This window comes from Phascolarctos cinereus, unplaced genomic scaffold, assembly GCF_003287225.1.
Source record: "Phascolarctos cinereus isolate Bilbo 61053 unplaced genomic scaffold, phaCin_HiC Scaffold_4;HRSCAF=312, whole genome shotgun sequence".
Lineage (NCBI taxonomy): Eukaryota > Metazoa > Chordata > Mammalia > Diprotodontia > Phascolarctidae > Phascolarctos > Phascolarctos cinereus.
Genome location: NW_027555847.1, coordinates 368,137,110 through 368,152,160, shown reverse-complemented (window position 1 = coordinate 368,152,160; position 15,051 = coordinate 368,137,110). Strand labels below are relative to the sequence as shown.

General features: G+C 38.8%; 1 protein-coding gene and 1 pseudogene across 1 annotated transcript in view; one reads left to right on the top strand and one right to left on the bottom strand.

The window, feature by feature from the left end:
- The first annotated feature begins 527 nt into the window (after positions 1–527).
- On the top strand, positions 528–2,369 carry LOC110213353 (general transcription factor IIH subunit 1-like; annotated as a pseudogene).
- Positions 2,370–13,964: 11,595 nt separating this feature from the next.
- The window catches only part of MBD2 (methyl-CpG binding domain protein 2), an 84,237-nt gene continuing 83,150 nt past the window's right edge, over positions 13,965–15,051 (bottom strand). Inside the window, exon 7 of the mRNA XM_020994180.2 lies at positions 13,965–14,440. The gene's annotated coding sequence lies outside the window, so the exon portion shown is untranslated. The remainder of the gene's footprint in view (positions 14,441–15,051) is intronic.

Genomic DNA, 15,051 nt, shown 5'->3' with positions numbered 1-15,051 from the left:
CTTACTTGCTGTGTGACCCTGGGCAAGTCACTTAACCCTGATTGCCTCGCCAAAAATAATAATAATAATAATTAATCAATAAAGATTAATGTCGCTTGACTGATTGAACAGATGGGTGATTACACAGAACCTCAGTTAAGGGTGGGAAGAGAACTCCAACTCCATCTAGCCCAAACCCTACTTGATAAGGAGCACCCTCCCTTGGGCACTTGACAAATGCAAATCCAGCTTTGGATTAAGGCAGCCCTCCCGCGGGTCCCTCCCCCTCGGGCGGAGGCCAAGTGGACCTCCCCAAGGCCTGAGGCCTCCAGGGGTGGAGCTGGGGCTGGCATGAGCTGAGGCCTGAGGGGCATCATGGAGTGGAGTTCTCTGGGGCCGCATCCAGCCATCGATGGAGGAGACGAGACCCCTCCAGAAGCGGAGGCAACGGTGGCGGGAGCCCGGGCTCAGCCAGGAAGGACCAGCAAGGAGGAGAGAGGAAAGAAGCTCGCCCCACCACCCCAGGCCGAGGCTCCTGCTCGTACCTTCCAGCCAGCATGGCAACTTTATCGGAAGAAGTTTTACTGATTGTAAAAAGGCTGCATCAGAAGAAGCAGGATGGGGCCCTGTACCTCATGGCAGAAAGGACTGGGCACCTGAAGGCAAAGATCTCAGTCATATGTATGGGGACATCAAATCAGAAAATCAGTCCAGAAGGAAAAGCTAAAATCCAGTTTCACCTGGTCCTACCTGAAGGAGACGCAACCAACTTCCATTTTTCCAGTGAAAGCACAGCTGTGAGATGCTATGAAAGACCTTCTTCAGCAGTTGCTCCCCAAAATCAAGAGGCAAGCCAATACAGAACTGGAAGAAAGAAAGAAAGAAAGAAAGAAAGAAAGAAAGAAAGAAAGAAAGAAAGAAAGAAAGAAAGAAAGAAAGAAAGAAAGAAAGAAAGAAAGAGAAAGAAAGAAAGAAAGAAAGAAAGAAAGAAAGAAAGAAAGAAAGAAAGAAAGAAAGAAAGAAAGAAAGAGAGAGAAGAAAGAGAGAAGAAAGAAAGAAAAAGAAAGAAAGAAAGAAAGAAAGAAAGAAAGAAAGAAAGAAAGAAAGAAGGAAAGAAAGAAAGAAAGAAAGACAGCATGCTGCAAGAAGATCCTGTTTTATTTCAGCTTTATAAAGACCTGGTTGTGAGTCAGACACTGAGTGCTGGGGACTTCTGGGCCAATCATTTAAGCATGACATGAATACTTCTGATAGCTTTGCTGCATCCCATCACAAGCAGGACATGGGTATTTCTGCAGCTTTTCTGGCTGATGTCCACCTTCAAACAAATGGCTGTAATAGCGCAAGATATAACTTAACTTCTGATATCACTGAGTCTCTATTTAGGACCTATCCAACAGTAAAAATGAAATATGCAGAAAACGTACCACATAACATGATAGAATAAGAGTTCTTAAATCCCATTATTTTCATAGGGATTGGCTTAACACAGGGTCAAAAGATCTCTTTGCAGAATGTGCCAGAATGGATGAAAAAGGTTTAAAATCAATGGTATCGCTAGAAGTGAAAAACCCGCTACTAGATTTGACAGCATTGCAGGATAAATCATTAGATGAGGGCTATGGGGTTTCTACTTCCAACTCTTCAAAATCCATAAAGGAGAATAGCAATGATCATCGAGAGATTTAACTATCATAGTTTTATGGTGCTGGCAGCAGGTCTCAGGAAAAATGAAGCACAAAATGATCACAGCAGTGGAAACAGCAGCAGAGATGGGAACTCTTTGATTCCAGCCCCCAGTCAAAATTGTGAAGTTACAGGAATCCATTGAATATGAAGACTTGGAAGGAAACAATAGCATAAAAACAATTGCACTAAGCCTGAAGAAGTCAGATAGGTATTATCAAGGCCTAACTTCAATTCAGTCCCTCCTATATGCAACACATAAGGATACTATCCATTCATTTCAGAATATTAAGCAAGAGACCGAAACTTACATACCCAAACTAACTCAGGTTCTTTCAAGTAGTGTTGCTAGTACTACCATCACAGTCCTATCCCCTGGAGAAGCATTTATGCAGGGAGGACCACAGCAAGACATAAACCACATGATGCCAAATGACTCAGACACTTGTATATGGCCGTGTGGGAGCTGCTGAGGCATTTCTGGTCCTATTTTCAAGTTAACACACCATTCCTAGAAGAAAAGGTAGTGAGGGTGAAAAGTAATTTGGAACAATTCCAAGATACTAAGCTTTGCCCATTCCAAGAAAAAAATTCAGAGACAGTATTGGAGCACAAATTTGGTGAGTCACATAGAAGAGATGCTGCAAATGGCCTACAATAAACTCCATACATGGCAGTCCCAGCTTCTGCTGAAGAAAACATGAAGGAGCCCCAGGTATTGGAGGCTTTGGTTCTTGGGATGCTCTCTGCAGTAGTTATGGGAACACATGCTGAGCTGCTCAGGCATCACCCAGGTGATGCTGCAGGAATGTCTGCAGCCACTACACTTGGGAGCTAAAGCTATTGAACTTGCATAGGAGCTGTGGTTTAACTTGAAAACTGGGAGGTAAATTAAGGCAGAACCAAAACAAGCTGAATTGCGAAATATACATGTACATAATCATATACATATGTACACACACACACACACACACTTTATTTTATTTTTTGGCTAGGCAATGGGGTTAAGTGGCTTGCCCAGGGTCACACAGCTATTCAGTGTCAAGTGTCTGGTCTGAGATCAGATTTGAACTCAGGTCCTCCTGACTCCAGGGCCAGTGCTCTATCCACTGTGCCACTTTGCTGCTCCTTATGTATATATTTTAAAATAGACATTTTACTGCAGTTACTCAGGAACTGCTTTTGATTTACATTAAGAGATGCTTTCAGAAATAAAACGTAACTTTAAAAAAGTTGAATTGATAAAATCTGACTTTTTTTGTCTAACTTTTTTTTAAGTATATGGCACAGGGTTGAAATTAGATGATTTTTTCCCCCTACACTAGATCCTCATGTTTTGCTTTGTTTTGTTTGTACTTTACTGAAACAGGTTGAAAAAGGAATGTTTTAAATAAAGCAGAGAGAAGCTATCACTCTAACCATCAGGAGAGTTGTGGTCAAAGGCATCTTCTGCTCTGTGTTTCCTACGGAAATGAGAAGCAATAGAATTGCACTAAGTCCTCATTTGTGGTTTGGGTCCTGGAATGACACAAGGGCAACAGTTTTGCAGAAAGTCTTGAATTTTTGTGCAAAGTTTTTTTTTTCAAGAGACAATGGAGCTGCATGTTTTTGTTCAGCTCACATATGCACTGCTGAGATTTTTTTTTAGGATGGCATTGCTTTGAGGAAACTGCTTTTTTAAAAGAGTTTAAAGATCTTACAAGTGAAGAGAACTATAAGAATTTACTTATTTTCACTTCTTTAAGAGAAATAAAAATTGTTTCTCAAGTCTGTTTTTCTCCAGTCTCTACCCGACTGTTAAACTATTTTTGGCAAATCAATAATCATTGCATAGAGAAGAAAGCATGTAAATGCAAAAAAAAAAAGTTAGGTATGATATTGTATCTGAAATCTGTGCCATATTTTGTTCCTAATAGGATCAACTTACTGTTTATCTTAGACAATTTTAATGAGAAATTATACCAAAAAGTAAACCCACTTTATACATACTGTTTAACTGAAGGTTAAAAAAAAAGACTTCAAGTGATGGAGAACTCATTACCTCCTAAGGTAGCCCATTACACCTGGATAATAATAATTGTTAGAGTTTTTTTTTCCTGTCATCTAACCATTGCTCTAAGTTTTGTGGCATGTAGTAGAATATATATATATTGCCCATTCTCCATGTTCTTCACATCTTGAGGATAACTATTAGGTGCACCTAATTCTTCTCTTCTCTAGACTAAACATCCCCAGTACCTTCAATATATTCTCATATGGCATCAACTTGAGACTTTTCACCATCCCCATTACTATCCTTTGGATAATCCCCAATTTATCAATACTCTTTCTAAAATGTGGTACCCAGAACACAGTACTCCAGATGTAGTCTCACCAGAGCAGAGAACAGAGTGACTATTGCTTGCCTTATCCTCTACACTATACTTCTCTTACTATAGCCTAAGCTTAAGTTATACTTCTTGGTTTCCATATCAAATTGTTAACTAACGATGAGCTTGTGATCCATTAAAATCTCCAGAGCTTTTTCAGAAAAATTGCTGCATAATTGTATTTTTTCTGATTTTGTGTTTATGAAGTTGATTTTTTTTGTACACAAGCATAAGATGTTTAAATTTATCCCTATTAAATTTCAACTTATTATATTTGACTCAACATTCTAGCCCAACAAAAGTTTAATGGGCTGTATATTTTGCCCTCCCTTCTGACTCAGCAATACTGGTAAGGGCATGGGCAAAAACACTTTCCAACTCTGCATTTCTAAAATTATATGAAATCATCTTGAGGGTACAGACATTTGAGAACTCTCTCTAGAAGTGTCAAACTGAAAAAAAAAAAGAGCAAAGAAGAAGTTAGCTTTTGCAGGAACAAATCTCGTTACCGGGGATGGGGGAGGGAAGAAGTGTCAAACTAAACAAAGCCTCCAGGTAATAGAGAAGAGGAAATCTAAGGCTGATAATGGTAAGATCTAGGCATGACTGATGAACTCCAGTCCAAGGGCTCCAGTTGTTTCAATGCAAATGCAAGAGAGCTTGAAGGAGGTCTCCAGCCTATTGTACAGATTTTGGTGGGCTGTCTGTCGTAAAATCTTGGAAACATGCAGACCAGAGGTGTCAGATGCAGCCCGCAATACTCCATGTGGCCTGAATCAGATAAAATTACAATTGAGAAATATTTAACAAAATAAATAAAAATAGAATAGAATATAAATAATGGAGGTTTTCTAAGCAATATGCAAACAGCAGGGATCCTTATGTATGGTTTAGTGATTCATTTCTATTTGGATACCACTGATGGAGGCTACAGTTGTGTAGAATGAGCAAGTATGAATGGCTTCTTATCTGCATCATGGGAGGTAAACTCATTGGTGAGATCAGTCCATTGAAGTATTACAGAGGAAAAATATATTCCAGTACAGTGCAAGGACCCCATTTGTATACCCACTTTGATTCCCAAAGAAATTATGGCCTTTACAAATGGCCATCTAGTGGTAAACTAAATAAAGTACCAATATGATTTTTGTCAGTGTGAGAATTTCTTATATTAGGGCAACCAATCTATAATTTAGGAGATAAGTCTTGATGGGTTGCCTCAGGTTCAGAGACAATATGACCTGTCTATAGTCACATAGAACTGACAAGTGTCAGAGGTGAGATCTGAACCCAAGTCTTCCTGATTTCCAAGTCCAACATTCTATCCACCATACCATATTGTGTCTCTGAGAAGATAACAACTTTTATATAGCATTATACAATTTATAAAGCACTTTGTTATACATGCATTACCTAATTTGAATGTCACAACCACCATGTACAGTAGGTAAGTGCAGGCCTGGCACATGCTAGGGGTTTAAGAAATGCTTATTTACCAACTAATTATTATAGTTATCCCATTTCATATGTGGGGGAAATGAGGCTTAGACAGTCAAGTGATTTGCCAAGAGTCAAGAGCTAGTGTTAGGGGAAGGGGAGCCCTCAAATCCAGGTGTTCATGATTACAAGTCCATAACTCTATCCACTATAAAAAAGAAAAATGGCATTTCCAAAACATCAAGACATACTTGATAGGAAAACATCAAATGAGAAGCTCATCCCTATTCTGTAGCTTATTAAATTTTTTTTTGCTTCTATATTCAGTTTTCCTTGGATTGCATAAAGAGTGGATTGTATTCTCAAAGAGGGAAAGAACCACATCTTTATTTCTTTTAATGGCTTGCAAAGTACCATTTAGATGTGACACAATTTTTGGACAGTCTCTATCAGTCAAGTATTTGAGCATCTTCTGCATGCCAAGCATTATGGGAGATACCAAAGAAATAGTATATGAACATGATCTCTTCCATTCAGTTAGGGAGACAATTAGTATATACAAAAGAATTGGGAATCAAAAATCTATACAACAAAGTGCCGAATTTCTTGTAATCCAAAACTGAAGGGTGGGATACAAACAGTAAGAACTATGAGCAATCAGGAAGAGGAGAGATTGTTATTATGAGGAAAGCCTTCCTAGCACTCAAACTTGAACTTGAAAAAAAAATCAGTAGAATTTGAAAACAATGTTTCAACCTTAGCTCATCCATTTGGGTAACTTCTCCCCACATTGCAGATCACACAACCCACCCATGCCTTCTCATCCTAGGAGACTCTTAGCCTAATAATCCCTTCCCAGGAGTCCACCCAGGTGACCAAGGGTCTTCCTTTTAAGTCTCTTGACATTACATGTATATCTGTGAAGCGCTCTAGCTAGCTATATTTTTCTTTAATTAAATGATCAGCACACCTCCTTTTCTGGTCACAGATTTCTTTGATGATACCCTTTACTCCACGTCTGCCCAGTTCTTCATTAGTGCTATATTATAACCTACTTGTACTCACAGAGCAAGGCAGTCTCGAATCAGTCCAATAGTACAACCATTATGGATGAGCACTAAAGACAGACAATGAACTGGGTCCAGAATTGAAGAGGAGGAACAGAATGAGCTGGAATGCTTATGAAGGTCCATTTTTTTTAGCATCAAAATACTTCAAATGATGCTAGATGGGTATACATCATCAAATGTCACAGACTTTGGAGATTAACATTTTGAGTTACCCACACGACACTGGAAAGATATATGGTGGGCATGAGAGCAAGGGTTTTGTTTTGTTTTGTTTTGTTTGGGGAGGGGGGTGAATGGAGGGTATTCCAGGCAAGAAAGAACACAGCAGCACCAAAAACACAGAGAAATCAAAGGATATGCCAGGGATGTCCAGGGGACAAGTGAGGAGTCAGGCCTAAGTAGTTATGTGTTATGATGAGGAGTTCCTTTGGCCTCCATGCCCACTTCATTGTATCTAAAATGATTCTGGCACAGCAGGGCTTAGCACAGTGCCGGCACTAGTAGGTTCCTAAGAAATACATACCAACATTATGTACTTAGCAACTGTTTGTGGAATATACATGGAAGGCAATATTAAGCAAATATATATTAAAATATTTAGAACTGAAAAGGAGCTCAGAGATTATTTAGTCTACTCATCTCATTTTACAGATAAGGAAACTGATACTCAGAGAAGTTATGTTATTTACTTAAAGTCACACAGATAGGCGGTAAAGCCAGGGTTTGAATCCATGCCCTACTGACTACACAATCCAGTCTTCTTTTGACTGTTTGGCATTGCCTTATAGAATAATTATGCAGATATAATAACATGAGTAAGAATAGTTCTACTGCCCCTTGGCCTCAGAGAAGTTGTTAAACTCCATGGTTTTAGGGATAAAACTGGACTTCAGAAATTTCATGGCAAAAAGACATAGTATATACAGGACTCCACTGCTCTGGGTTAAAGAATAGAAGGGAGGGCTGGAAAGAAATTAAATTAAAGATGGAAAGTACATAGGACTATGTAATTGCTGCAATAATTAAGTGTTATTGTTGAAGTTTATTGAAGATCATTACTTTCCCTTTCCAGGAGGTAAAGTGCATATAAAACTACCCAGTATGTGGCCTTTTTTTTATCTTAAGCCATTTATCTCACCCAGAAAAAAAAAAAAAAGAAAACAAGGAAGCAATTATGGCTTCATTATCTTATCACATAATTTGTAAAGAATGAGCAATGCTTTTGTTATTTGGTGTGATAACTTTAAGAAACTATCCCAGAGCAGGACAGTAAAGTTACAAAGGAGAGTGTTAATGGAGTAACTAAAGAAAAATTGCTTTTTAATTTTGGCTGTTCTGGAATACACTCTGACTGAATCAACATCAACATACGCAGAGTAACTACTATAGGTAAGATGTGATGTTAGATACACCCCTCCCCCCTTCTGCAGCTTACAAATTAAGAAATTTTCCCTTTCAGATGGGATATAATCTCTCTCAAGACATATCACCAAGTTGTCCTTGTTAATGAATCAGTAAGGATTTATTAAAGTGCTTGCGCATCTTGCTTCATGTAAGAGAGTGAGTTATTTTTCAGTTGTATCTGACTCTTTGTTTACCCCATTTGGAGTTTTCTTGGCAAAGATACTGGAGTGGTTTGCCATTTCCTTCTTCAGCTCTTCTCACAAATGAGGAACTGAGGCATTAACAAGGTTAAGTGATTTGCCCAGGGTCACACAGCTATTAAGTGTCTGAAGCCAGATTTGAACTCAGGAAGATGAGTCTTCCTGACTTCAGGCCCAGCGCTCTATCCACTGCACCACCTAGCTTGCAGAGAAATAGTCATCATAATGGACCTTTGATTTTACACCTTAGTTTAGAAAACAAGCTACATGTGACAGAAAATACACGTTAAGTGCTAGAACATGTAATGCAGACTATGTGCTAAAGAGAAGGAGATTTAGGGGTGCGGGAGAAAAATTTTCATAGAACAAGTAGGTCTTGAAGCAAACAGAACTTGATAGAGAGAAGAGGTACTAGGACATACCAGCAGATGGTACCAGCATAAAAAAAGGCATGAAAGTGAAAATAAACATGTGTGGGAGCAGGCTGGAGGCAAGAGTCCTTCTCTCCCGGCTAAAGTTGGAGAGGCAAGGACAGCTTTTGAATGCCAAACTCAGAAATTTGGCATTGGTAAATAAAAGAAAAGGTATTATAGATTTTTCAACAGGAAATAAAGTGATATCTTTAAAAGATTCATCTAGTCATGGTATATAGAATGGACTGGAGGGTGGAGAGATCAAAAGAAGGTAACTAGAAAGCAAATGCAGTAATTCAGGGTTAAGGAGATGAGAGCCTAAAGGAGAACTGTGAGAGTTGGGAGAAAGGCTAAAACAGACTAATTAGGAAACAAAGATGGAAGAATCAAATGACTAATATTTTGAGCCTAAGGGCAGCTAGATGGTGCAGTGGATAGCACTCCAGCCTTGGAGTCAGGAGGCCCTGAGTTCAAATTTGGCTTCAGATACATGACACTTCCTAGCTGTGTGACCCTGGGCAAGTCACTTAATCCCAATTGCCTCACCAAAGGGAAAAAAAAAAGATTTTTAGCCGAGCTGATAAGACTAATTGAATGGTGGTATCATTGACAAATGCAGAAGATGCGAAGGGGCGTGATTCAGTGAAGAATGGAAGTGGGGGAAAGATTAGAATGGTTTGGTTTTGGACATCTGAGATGATGGCTGAACAGCCATATGGAGAACCAATCCAATTCAATATTTACTAGATGACTATAATTTAGCACTTACTATGTGGCAGCTAGGTGGTACAATGGATGGATCATTGGGCCTACAGTCAGAAAGACCTGAGTTCTGTACTGCCTCAGATACTACTGGCTGTGTGACCCTGGGCAAGCCCACTTAACCTCTGCCTTAGTTTCCCCATATGTAAATTGGGATAATTAAAGTACCTACTTTTCAGTGATGGGGATGGAATCTGACCCACTAAAAGGAAAAGACCATGTCTTTGGGATCTGGACCCCAAAAAGGAAAAGTCCTAGACTTTCCCACATGGCCCAGGTCCCAGGAGTTCACCAGGAGGAACTTGCCCCTCTCAGTTAATTAACTGTCCTAGCATTGTGGCTTTGTCCCTGTCTCAATCTTCAAATCTGTTACCTCTGACCCAGCCTAAAGTCTGTTTCCTCCCAACTGCCTCCAGACACATCCTGCCCTTAATGCTATCTAGACTCCATTCTCCCTTGGCATAGGTCTCTGGCATTCTCTTGTTACCTCACAGTCACCTCTGGCTACTTGGCCACTCCTAGATCCCTCCTACAATCTTTCTGTATGTAAGATCCATCTTGGCTGCCATTAAGGTGCTCAGATTCTTAAAATCTGGCCAATAATGCAGACTTCTAAGAATCTCACTCACCCCAGTCAGTGTTCTAATAAAACTCATCTTTGGCTGAAAGAAGGTTTGGGTTGAATTCATTCGGACAGGACCCGTATCTCTTGCTGTCACTATTTCAGGGTCCCAGCATCCCTAGACTCCTAAACCTCAACACCAGGAATGTTGTTGAGGATAAAATAAAGCACTATATAAATACTATTGTGTATATGGCACTCAGACATACTAGAGCTTCTCCTGAATATCTTCTTGGATACCCAATAGCTACTTAGAGCCAAATTCTATTTTGGATTGCTGTTTGCGGTATCTTCCCTCACCTATATTTCCTCTTGCTACACTGCTGAATTTTAATGGCATGAGTAATTTGTGTCCAGCCCCACTGCTTAGCCTGGGCATACCTGCCAACTCTACCATTATAATACGGGAAGGGAACACATTGTTTCTTCAATGGGACATCTTTCAAATACTTGATAGCTTTTCAGATAAGCATGCCCTTGATAGCTTGGGCTGTTTCATGGGTGTTCTTGAGGTGGAACCAGAGATTTGAACCCCTTGACTTGCATGATTTTGTAGGGTTCTCTGGGTCAAAAGAATACCTCACCATTTTAAATGATTACCTAGAACTGGTCAAGGGAAGAGGAAGAAAATTAACTTTTGATGAGAAACACCCTTTACGATGCAGATTGACACTGGCTCTTCAATTTATATTCTTAGGAAGTCACCTGGGGTATTGAAAGTTAAGAGACTTGCCAAGGGTTACACAGTATTTCTAGGAAGTGAGACTTAAACCCAGGTCTTCTAGGTTCCAAAGTCACCTCTCTATCCACTACACCATACTATCTTCTCAAGATGCCACTCAGAATGAATCAGTTTTAGAGATGGACAGGTCCTTGACCATGCAGCTCGACCAACACCCTCCTTTAACTGGTGATAAAACTGAAGCCCATAATACTTATCACATTTTTCACAACCATCCCCTTTTCTCTACCCACACAGCCTCTATCCTTGTTTAGATCCTCATCACCTCTCCTTTAGACCACTGCAATAGCCTAATAGCTTCTCTGCCTCAATGAGTGAATGAATGAAAAAAATATTTATTAATCACCTCACTATGTGCCAAATACTGGGAATATAAATACAAAGGTGAAGACAGTTCCTGCCCTCAAGTAACTTATGGTACAAGGGAGAGACAACTCATTGTAGGAAAGTGGTGGCTAGGGAGGAACATTTTTGGTTTGGGAAGTCATTGAGATGATGAGTGCAAAATTACATACCCTTTCCAGGAGCAATGACAGTATATTTGAATGGTGGGGGAGTGAAGTAAAGACTGTGTTGGGGCCCCTGGGCAAGAATTCTGGAAGAGAAAGTATTAACTTCTTCCAAGTCAATCCATCTTCCATACAGTTGCCAAAGTGATTTTCCTGCAGTGCTAATCTTTACTGATACTCAATAAACTCTATTAGCTCCTTATTACCTGTAGGATCAAATATAAACTGGCATTTAAAAGCTCTTTACAACCTGGTTTCACTCTACCTTCCTAGCCTTATGCATTATTACTACCCTAGGTTCTAGCAAACTGATCTGTTCTACATGTGTCTCATATGGGAGAAGATATATCACCATTGGCTATTCAGAACACAAAGCTCAAGGTAATACTGTCTGAACAGCATCTTGAAGTTGTACAAGATAAAAAAGCCCAAATGCCAGGTTCTGGCCTGGCAGCAAGGAAACCAAAAAAATATAATCATTCAGAGGTTTACGAAAGACACCTTGTTAGGCTTGAACACATCAAGCAACGAAGTCCAGTCAAGGCAAAACAAAACAAAAAAAAAATCAGTGTCTACTCTATAATTGAGGCAGCAAGAAGGATATGTTTCCTCTAACATGAAGGCCATTATTGACCTGAGCCAAGAATCTCTAAGCCCAAACACAAGCTAAAAGACAGGTATAATCCTTATGAGACTTCTTAGGCTGCCAACTTTATGAAGCAAAGAGCTGGCAAAGTGACAAAAAAATAGATTGCTAATCCATGATTAAAATCAATATTTATTCTGAAGAAGTTGCACCTGTCTCCACCACTTACATAAGGTAATCTTAGTAAAAACATGACTCTATGCATGTTTCAATGCACATATTTTAACTGTTCACACAAATAATAAGTTTCATCAGAAATGAAATACACTGCCCCTTACATGCCCTCAAATAAAGTTCCTAAAGAGCTTGAGTATCTACAGTGCTGTCCACTCTATTGCAGATAGAAGAAACAGATTACGTGATGAGGGCTAAGTGATTTACTAGAGGAAAAGAGTCAGTAAGTAAGCAGTAGTGTTAAAATTAAATAGAAACTTCAGTTCTCATGTTAAACATCTAACCATACTCCCTCAAAACTAAAGTCACAGTTATAAGAATAATTACAATTGCACAGATATTAAGGTGACCTTATAGGGAAAATCATTGGGGTTAAAAGAGTTCTCATAAAACTTTGAAACCTTTCTAAATGCCCTCCCATTCTCATCAGTAACCCCTTTGAAGTATGTAGTGACAGCTCTCTGCCTCCATTTCCCAAAAATAATTAAGCCTACCACACTGGAGCTTCCTTCATCTCCCTCTTCTATTTCTTTTGCAACTCTCAGGTACAGGTGGATAGGCAGGGGAGGTGAAAGATTGTGTGGTGGCTTTATGAGAAATCCAAAAACGGAAGCAAAGGAAGAGAGATGACGAAGACCCAATTAGAAGTTTGGAGACTAGTCTCAGTGGGCCACCAAGAAACTTGCGATTGACTCTTTGGGATGCCCATTCAATCCTTCACTAATTCTGGGATTTCGGGAGATATGGGCAGAACAGATTAAGCCTGAGAAATAGAGCAAATCACTTATTCACAGGCGACTAGTTTAAAAAGTGTGAGTTAAACAGAGTTTAACTGCTCAGGACCCAGTTTTCTCAGAATAGCTCAGCCCACTCTGAAATTCTATCAGGAAAGTAATAGACTGAGAATTAAGGCTGACAAAATCTGATATATTTCCAACCTCACTGCAGTACCTTTATTCATTATTAAACATTTGCTTGCACTAATTCTGTAAATACTTGGTACAACTAATATATTTTGTAGCACTTGAATGATTGCAAAAGATTTTGCTAACATTATTCTTCCTAAGGTCTGTAGTATTAACTTTCATTAAAAAAAAAAGTTAGAATTTAGGTACAGGATCTGCCCAGATCTGAACTCTAAGATATCAAACTTAGAAGTAACGACCGAGAATCCAGGGTATCTCCTCCTCCATTCCCACCCCACCTTGTACTACATTCCCAACACGATACTTACTACTTCCCAGATGCATTTCCCTTTTGCAAACCTGCCCACATCTCTTTTCTTACCACCAGGTGAATGTCAATGTGTTTTAGTCTGTAAATAATTCAATAAAGCTGTTCCAATTTTAGTAATGAATCATGATAGAGCTATTACTATTTTAATCACCACCCAAATCTAAAGTATAACTGCTCAAAATTATGTTTATGAAATTCAGCAAATAAATGTTTGTACTTTGGAGGTGAAACACTGATTGGGAAAGTATCAAAATCTGATTCATTATGAAACTGTGCCCAGAGAGTGCTTCTCACTGCCACAGATGTAGTTATAACTATATAATTTAGTCTGATAGGGAACATGAGACACTCCAAACTATTTTTGGATGAAACTAGAAAACATCACTGACATCTAGAGGGCATTTGTATATCTGATAACCATGTAAATAACTAAATAATAATGGAATGAATGGTTTTTCTTTAAAGAAAGGGAGAGAAACACTTGCTACAGGTAAAGAAAAACAAGAAACATAGGGGCAACCAAAGTATACACACTGACAAAAGTAGCTCAACTTTCCATAATAACCTGAGGAATTGCCTGAGGCAGTAATAGTAAATATACTCTCCATCACCTCCCCTCCAAATCTAATGCCAATGGTTGAAGCTAAGTCTAATTTTGAAATTCTAAAAGGAGTCTTTTATAAAGATTCTCTAAAACAAAAAGGATTCCAAAAAGTCTGTGAATATAATCATTTATTTGTCTTTACAGTGATGATGGAAGAATGTACAGGCGTCTTCTTTCAATAGAAGTATAAAAATCTATTTATATACATTGAAGTCACAATAATCTTTAATTGGGTAATTTTTCAGTTCTCCTGATCCATCCATACTAAAACTGTAGGGGAAGCAAGTATTTCATACAAATACAATATTTCCAGCAGATTGCAACCTGGTATAAAAAAGCTTGGCTTCATTTTAAGGGTGCTGCTTGATATTTAAAAAGGCTATTTTTTAAGTCCTAGGACTCAAAATAAAGATCAATTTTTGAATAATAGATATATACATCAAAATATGTCTAAAAATGCATTGGTTAACGCTATTAAAAAGCTATATAAGTGCAGGGGTCCATTTCTTCTTATAAGCAAAACCCAGTGGAAACATTTATGTTCAACTTCTAGGAATTTGCTTTGGGGGAAAGTCCGTTGAAAGTACCTGTAGAAAAAAAAAAATTAGTCAATTGTTTTTCAAGTGAGAGCTCCATTTGACTGCAAACTGTTCCAATGAATTAGAAACACTTCTTTTAAGGCCACATAGAGTTACACAGTTAAGAAATTCTTATCTATATACTGCAAAGTACCCAAATGTACTTTCCCACTATTTCATAAGCATTTTCTCCTAGTAGATTCTATCTTCATGAGAAATCTTATTTGAAAAGATGACATATACATGTATACATACATACACACACACGTGTATGTGTGTGTGTGTGTGTGTGTGTGTGTGTGTGTTTAGTCATGTTAGACTCTTTAAGACCCCTGGACCACCGCTGTCCATGGGGTTTTCTTGGCAAAGATAGTGGAGTACTTTGCCATTTCTTTCTCTAGTGGATCCAATGGATCCTTTTGTCAGGCAGAACTTAAGTGACTTGCACAGGGTCACACAGCTAGGAAGTGTTCTAAGGCTAAATCTGAGCCCCAGTCTTCCTGACTCCAGGCCCAATGCTCTATCCACTGAGCCATAAGCTGCTTCACACATACGTATACACATACATTCACTTATTCACAATTCTTTTCTTTGTAACTACAGAATCACAAAATTTAATA